General features: G+C 32.9%; 1 pseudogene; it reads left to right on the top strand.

Annotated features, from left to right (window-relative positions):
• Positions 1–3,501: 3,501 nt before the first annotated feature.
• LOC149240083 (casein kinase 1-like protein HD16) lies at positions 3,502–5,956 on the top strand (annotated as a pseudogene).
• The last annotated feature ends 2,797 nt before the right edge of the window (positions 5,957–8,753 follow it).

Consider the following 8,753-nt stretch of genomic DNA (forward strand, 5'->3'; position numbering starts at 1 on the left):
AACTAATAAATAGATTTTATGAGTAAACAGAGGGACATGACACATACAACATCATTGGAAAAACTAGGAGTCCAAAAATAACTTTATTCATTTTCTAATCCCATAACTCTACCTCTCTACATCTGCTTTGAAGAGCATATAATGCTTTCCATCCTCCTAAAATTATCTTCTTTATGAATACCTCCCAATTAAGCTTGTTGTTGAAATCAGCCGTGAGGTACTTGTACTCATTTACTTATTCAAGAATATTTCCTTTAAAGAAGAATGTTTGTTGGCTCTACTACCTTTTATTATAGAAGATCCTTATTTTGGACTTTCTGTTATTGACTTACCATTAGGGGAATTTTGAGTTCTAAAATGGGCCTCCTATGAAAAATCTACAACAAAAATAAACTTTACAAGAATTAATAGGATTCAAGATGATGATGTCAACTATTGGGGATGAATCACCATTTTTAAAAGCAAAAATATTATAAAATAATAAAACTACTTTTTGAACTCATATTTTCAAATTATCTCCCTAAGGTTTTACTCAGCTTTCGAGCAGGATTTTTCGTTGGATGAAAAATTTAATTTCTCATTCAAGGAGTGCTCCTATTGCATAATTTTGATGGACCCTGCTATATGAAAAATGAGAAATACATGAAAAAATGTGATTGTAATCATGTTTTTCATGTATTTCAGATTTTGCTTGTAGGAGGTTCTATAAAAGGTATGTAACATGGCTACTCCTTGTATTAGGAATCAATTCTTCCATCCTCAGTGTTGCTTCTTGAAATTTACGTAAACCCAAAGGGCGATAAGTTGAAAATATGAGTTGAAAAAATAGTTTTGTTTCCTTTTTTTCCCTCTAAAATTTGATGATGTAATGTAATATTATTTTGTTATTTCCAATATTATTTTATAATTTCCTCAAGAGTCCCATTTCAGACCTCAAAATTCCCCTAATACATCCCCACTACTCTAAAAAAAGGCTCAAGGTAATATAGGTGCATCTACCATCCACTGGTCGATTTAGGAATCAATACAATGTCATCAACATTTAAAAGAAGCTTTATCACAAACTCCCCCAACAGAACACCGTCTCTGACTTGAATATTGAGCCACTCTTCTAGTTTATCAATATATAAACCAAAAAGAGTAGGGGATAAAGGACATCATTTCATGACTCCAATGTCACTTCTAAAGCCTTCCAAAGTGTCCGCTGAAGTTCTAATTTTCACTTTCACCTCTTCATAGAGCATATGGATAACAACTCTATAATGCAAAGGAATATCAAGTTCTTCCATTCTACTCCACAACTTATCTCTAGGGATTGTGTCAAATTCCTTTTTGAAGTCAACAAAGATGAAAAAATACTTCTTCTTTGTCCCCCTAAACCTTTTCAATAATGTGTCTCAATGTGTTACCATGATCTAATGTAGAATGCTTCAGCCTAAAACTTGATTTCCCTTTTTCATTCTTTTCTTTTGCTTCTGCCCACTTACCAATTCTATTTTATGCCATCGTGCTGAAAAGCTATTCAAACAAATGATTGATCATAATGCTTCTATACTTGGAAGAATTATTAATGTCTCCACTCTTAAAAATGGGTATTGCTAGGCTAGTTGTCAAATCTGTTTGGAATCATTCCCAAATGATGTTACAGAATATTTTCCACGATATGCGGTGAAAGAGTGTTCATTCCCCACTTTAGATATTCTTCTTGAAGTTCAACAAAGTTCTTCTCATTCCATATTATCATCTTATTAATTCCAATCTCCACCTATTGCAATGTGAAAAACTTTGTAGTTGTGTTGATCTTGAGGAGAGGTTCAACCTCCGATTCTTTTTCATATAGTTGTCTTGCATTTTCAAACCATTGATTGATTGTAATATTATTTTCAGTTTTCTTCTACCTCGATTAAAGTTCTTGCCAAAACATATTTGGATTATTCTTGCCTATATATAATAACTCTTCTCACCTTGCTTACATGAACTCATTGTTTTTCCTTTTTAAAACATGTTTATATAAATTTACATTCATATTTTCCTTGCCTTCTTTTTTAAAGGGTCTCTTTCCATTTTTCATTCCTCATCAAACCAAACATGACAAAATACCAATTTGATTCTAATTTTTTTTTTCTCCTATGCACTTTTCAAGTACACCATATATTATATTTTTTAACTCATAACTATTGACATCACTTTCTCCTTCAGAATTATGTTTCTTTCCTTTTGACTAAAATTGAGAAGAGGAAAATCAAGAAGGGAATAGTATTGAAAATCGGTCCTCCAGCCAATATGCCCTCTATTTGTGTTCGTGGAGGGAGGGATAGACAAAGCATGGAGGAAAAACCAAGAGACAACACCAATTTTTAACCCCCAAACAATTTATTAATGAAATATCTATCATTTCCCATCTATATCATGTCTAGTTTACATATTTGCAAGCATTCTATTATAACTAATATTGAAACTCATATTGAATCTTTCCCTTCTCGCAACCTCTCTAGAATTAATCCCTTCGAACCTCTGAAGCCATTTAATCTATTTCCACAATATGTTGTTTTATTATTGTATCATTTTCTCTTTGCAATTATTTCTCTAGTTCCATGGATGGGTTGTTGTGAACATGGATTTTTTTGGGTGGTTAATTAGATTATAATGATATTTGGACTTGAATTTGATGAAATTTCAACATTCTTGCTGTCATTCACCCCCATTTGGTATGGATACAATTTTGATGAAATGAGAGGGTTTGGTTGGTGTTACATTGTAAGCCAAAGGTCTTTATTTGTGACTTTAAATTTTGTTTTGGTTTTGAGGAGATTAGATTTGGTTTTTTTTTGTTTGATCCCTTCTTTGGAAACTTATTTTCTTTACATGTTATGAATTTAATACACAAATATAGAGCTTTTATTTTGTTCTGGTAAAGGTTTGATTAGTTTTATAATTTTGTGTGGGGTGGATTACATCATAAAGGGGTAGGTTTTGATTTAAATAATAAATTCCAATGAAATTATGGGAAGGTTGTGAAGGTAGGAGAGGGCTTTGATCATATTGTAGCTAGGAATGAGTCGTGAAGGGATTTTTCATATAAGGGTGAATTTAATGGGAAATGGATGTTATAACTACATAGCGAAGTTCACCAACCTTGTGCGGAATCAAAATAAGTTTAGGTTCAAGCACACAATTTGGAAACTTATAGACAAGCTTTAGTGGAACAAATTCTCAGCAAAAGAAGATATGATAGGTGCAGGAAGAATAAGGGATACAAATACTAAAGCTCCACCTCTTCCAAAGTATGGTGTTGTAAATCCTACTACTTTTGATGTTCGTGGTGCAAGACAAAGAACTACTAGTGGTAGGGGTAGAGGAATTAGACTTCTGAAGAAGCTAGAGCTACCACATGTTGATATGTTTCCTCTTACTATCCAAGCTGAAGTTGAGCTATAGGTCAAGGCAGATGTTGATTTGGATGTGTTTATAAGGGATGAAATTGCTCCCCATAACCCCAAAATGCATGAAAATAGTGGTGAAAAAATACTAGGAGGGGAAGAGGAAGGAATCATTACACCTCTTCTAGAGAGGGTATGTATGAATTTATCGCAATCATATACATCTAAAATGATTTTATTATAAGAATATTGAGGTTACTAAAAATTCCTTTCATTGAATGAATGCTAAATTTGACCATGTTTTAAATCAAGTTGGTATGGATAGAGATTCCATATTACTTCTAGCCTCAATGATTGATTCAAACTTCATCCTATGTTATTTCAACATCCAGGTTTAGTTGGGAAATTCTCCAGTGTACAAGATTGAGAGGAAGTTGGGAAAAGGTGGGTTTGGGAAGGTATATGTTGGTCGAAGGCTAAGTGGCAATACAGAGCACACACGTCTAGATGCTCTAGAGGTAATTCTTTAATTTTTTCTTGAAAAACGTCTCGTGGCCACTATTATGTTTCTTACAAATGATTTTTCTCCAATGTGGTCTGGACAAGGGGTTATTTGTTGAATTAATGGGCTCATAGAGATTGCATTTATGGATCTCAAAGAAAGTGTGTTTTTATTAGGTTGCTTTGAAGTTTGAGCATCACACCAGTAAAGGCTATAATTACTGTCCTCCTTATGAGTGGAAAGTTTACAAGTATGTATCTAGATCCATCATCATGGAATTTTTTTAATTACTAGTTATTATACTTGTAAAAGATGTAATATTGGCCCTACTTATGAGTGAAAATATTATAATTATGTATCATTAGTCCTTGTAATTATCATGGCATGATTTATCAACATGGAATGTATATGTATTCAGTTTCATGATTAATTTTCCATCATGTTGTTGCAGTATACTTAATGGTAGTTGTGGATTTCCCTTGGTACATTACAAAGGGCGTCAGGGAGATTACTATATTCTGGTTTGTAACAATTCTGGATATTTCCCTTATTTTACTAAACACACATGTAGATTACTAGTTACATGGTATGAATTCAGTGGAGTGTCACGCTGTAAAATATTAATTATTAGATAGTGATGGAATATTTGTATGTAACCATGTTCCCATTGTTGATAGTTCTCTATTATCTAATTATTTCAAACTCATTTTTTAAGGTAATGGATATGTTGGGGCCCAACCTTTGGGATGTATGGAATTCATGTGGCCAAGCATGAGTTATAAATTATGTTGGGGTTTTCTTTTCAGGTTATGATTTTGGGCCAAACTGTTTTTATTAATACAATTTGAGTTAACTTCTATTGGATAACATTATGTGGAACAAAATGTCTACAGAGATGGTTGCATGCATTGCTGTGGAGGCAATATCAATACTTGAGAAACTGCATTTAAAAGGGCATGCTTGTTTGTTTAGTAGTAGTTTGTCTTCACGATGAATCTTTATTATGGATGGGATGTTCTGACATGGTTACCAAATTTTTTCTATTTTAGATTTGTTCATGGAGATGTCAAACTTGAATTTTTTTTACTTGGTCAACCCAGAACATTTGATGAGAAAAATCTATTTTTGGTGTATCTTGGCTTGGGTGGGTTCTTCAATTTTCTATTTTCTACCCCTGTATATGTGTGTAACTACTAATAACATGATAATATTGTTGACTTGAACGTTTTTTACTGGATTGATAAATGAATCCCTTTTGGATGGATCGGTATTTAGTTGAAGCATTGCAAATCCAATTTCTGACACTTGTTTCTACCTTTTTTCCTTCTTTCTTTTAATTTATATTTATCACATTTCATTGACAAACTTGTCCACAACCATTTGTGTATTGTGGCTTGTCATCCACTCTAATGCTTTTCTATTCGCAACCTCAAAGTGGAAGGATACATCATCAGGTCAGCATGTTGACTATGATCAATGACCTAATGTCTTCACGTTAGTTTCTTAGCTTTCACACGACATTATTTAAGCTTTTTATAATGTATTTAGTTTTATTCGTTTCTATTTGTGTTTTTTTATTTTGTGTATTTCATTATATTAAATTTTTTATTATTTAGTAATTTTCCACATGTTTATTCAAAGGTATTGTTAGGTATGCAACCGTACATGCCCATTTAGGGAGAATAAGAAGTAGATGAGATGGTCTAGAGTCTTTATCATACACATTAATATTCCTTCTTAGGGGCAAGTTTCCTTGGCAAGGTTACCAGGTACATTTATAAATTATCTTGTTCTCTATCTTGTTTTGTGGAGATTCACATTCAACCTTTTGTCTTGTCTCATGTTTTTTCCCTTGTAGGGTGACAACAAGGGCTTTCTTGTTTGTAAAGAGAACATGACAATTTTTCACAAAATGTTGTGTTGCTTGTATCCAGTTCCATTCTGGAAATTTCTTGAAGCAGTCACAAATAGGAAATTTGATGAGGAGCCAAATTATCTAAAGCTTTATTCCCTTTTCGAAGAATTTTTTGGAGAAATTGTTTCAAGAAGGCTAATTAATACAATTGGAGGTTAGAAGATCATATCTCATGGTTTTCCCTAAGTCTTTTAAGTCAAAGTATCTTAAATCATTAGAAGAACAAGGAAAACTTATTAGAGTGACATTTGAACGTTTGGATGCACTTAGAATGTTAGATAGATTCAAATAAATGATTTAAATTCATGGAAGTGTTTGGAAGTGCCTTGAGTTGTGGATGTACTTGGAGAGATAAATTATTGAAACTCTTTGAAGTACTAAATATTTTACAAGTTATATAGACATTGAAGTGTTATAAGTTCCACCTAATTTCTTTGGAGGTGGCCATGTTTAATTTTTTCTTTCTGCTTCTGGTATTTATTGTCATTTTTATTCATGCTAATGTGTGTCTAACTTCAAATTTTATGTTAAAATATGTTAGTCAAAAATAAGCTAGGATGTTAGTGGATGTCGATGGTGATAAACAACCCAAGAATAAGGTTCAACTTGGAACTCCAACAACTCAATGGATATCAGTTTACAATGCTTGACGGCCTATGAAACAGAGGTAATGCTTAAAAGACTAAGAAATGAGGAAATTGCCATTTTTATCTTTATTGTTAGTGGTCACTTATCAATGTAGCAGAAATTGTTGTTGTTATTGATATATTCACTGGTTCAAAAGTAATAGTTGTACAATAAAGAAATAAACCATATGTCAAATATGGATGGTAGAATAGAATAGAGTATTATTATGGGATGATATCCCACCAAAGAGACATGCCACCATAGGGGAGATATATTAACAGTCCCAATAGTAAAAGGATGATGCCATGTGATTCAACCATATATAGCCTTTCCTAATTTAGTAATCTAGTGCATTTTGTAATACAGAATGGTCAAATAACCTCTAAAAGACTCTTTATAATGTATTCAGAACAATTTAAGAGCATATAAACCATCATCTCAACAAAGGCGGGATAAAAAATAATTCAAAAATGCCAAAAATGTGTGAAATTATTTTTCGATTCATATGTTGAGTGCTTGCTCGATATTCTAGACAATAAATATTTTTCGGAAGTTGTGATTCACATGGGTTTCTAGACAATATGTATCATATTTCAACATATTATCTAATGAGTTGTAAAATTATGTATTGTAAAAAAATATTGTTCAGTAAGAACTCTAAGTTTAATAATGCCTTGTATTGCTCCAAATTCACTTTATCAAATCTCTACTATTTGACATATGTTGGAATATATGGTAGAAATATATGATATTTTCTGTAGTACTACCTGAAATATTCTTTTTTAGCTTTACGACAATCCGAGCCTTGTTAGAAAAAATATACTGAAAATTAATTTATAAGTGGATGCTTGCAAGGGTGAAAAACAGAAAATGGATATAGAGTCTAGACATTATTGTGGAAAGTGTAAGAAGCTAGCAAAAATTGTTGCTAAATGTCAACATGACATACACACATTTGTGCTCTTTGTTCAGGTAGTTAATTTGTTGCAGCATAATACACATCATATGCATAAAAATGCACAAATAAATATCTATCTCAGGCCCAAAGGACAAGAAACATTTCATTGAGAGTATGAAGCCATTTACCAATCTTCACCCACCAGGATACTATTAGGAGGCCCTTTTTTGTTCTTAGAAATTATTGTGTTTCTCATGGATGTTCAAAAAGAATTTAACTTTCTTTTGAGAGGATTTGTTTTATAGTTATGTGACACTAGTATTTCAAAGACCCTTTTGGTGGCCATTTGAGATTGAATGAGCTAATACTTTGTCATCTTCACTCTACTCACAACCTTTTGGACTTCACTAAGTGAATCATTTCGGTCAAATAAGGTTGTCTCCTTTGATCAACTCTTTACGAGATGATTCTCAATTGGAAAGTTGGAGTTCTTCTTTTAGCGGACACATAGAGGGGAGTGAAAAGTGTTTTCTACACTACATCTTGTTATCCTTATATTTATTTATTACTAACATGATCCCCATAGGTTTCACTTGAGCAGTTGAAGAGTCAAATTGATGTGTTATCCAACTTCTGTGACCTTTGATAGTTTTCAGTTAACCTTGATAAAACTAAGGTCATGATCTAAAATGTATCTCAACATGCTCTCTGTGAGTGGATTAAGGTTAACATGGATTACACATACTTGGGGATTCAATTTTGAGGGCCTTGGTTTTGTTTGGGTTATGCTTTCTAGCCTTCACTTAACAAGGGATATGGTTCCTTTGCTTGAATTGAAAGATGATGCCTTTAATGTCACTTCTAGGATTTCTTTAACCATAATCTAGGTAGAATTTGGAGCCCATCCTCAAACGTGTCTCCTTCACAAAGTTTTGATCCTTGGAAACCGTGATTGGTAGAGATAGGTTCCCCTACTTTCTTCTCTTCAAAAGGTATAGCCTCCATAGTAAAATCTGGATAGAGTCATTTCTAGTTTTGGGAAGCTTCCTTGTTGCTTAAATCGGTGGAATTGATACTGGTGAACTTTTGAATATCAAGTACTATTTAGAAGGTCCATTCCAACCTTTTAAATAGGCCCAAACTATTTAATTAAGAGGATGTATACAATTTGTACATGTAGGTGACATAGACAACCCCACTAAGAGATTTAGCCCTACGTTGGCATTTTATTTTGAGAAATTCATGCATTATGGGGAAATCTTATTATCTTCCTCAAGTATCCATGAAAACATTGGATGCATGTTGTTAGGACTCTAGAACTCCCTTTGGTCAATTTAGAGTAGGCTCCCATTAGGTCTAGGTTAATATTTGAGATAAATCACCTGATTCCACACCTTACGAGGACTTGTCATCTATGTCATTTAGAGGAGT

The sequence above is a fragment of the Pinus tabuliformis genome, chromosome 8, assembly GCF_031772625.1.
Source record: "Pinus tabuliformis cultivar Carrire ecotype Pingquan chromosome 8, CPIR1, whole genome shotgun sequence".
NCBI classification, from domain to species: domain Eukaryota; kingdom Viridiplantae; phylum Streptophyta; class Pinopsida; order Pinales; family Pinaceae; genus Pinus; species Pinus tabuliformis.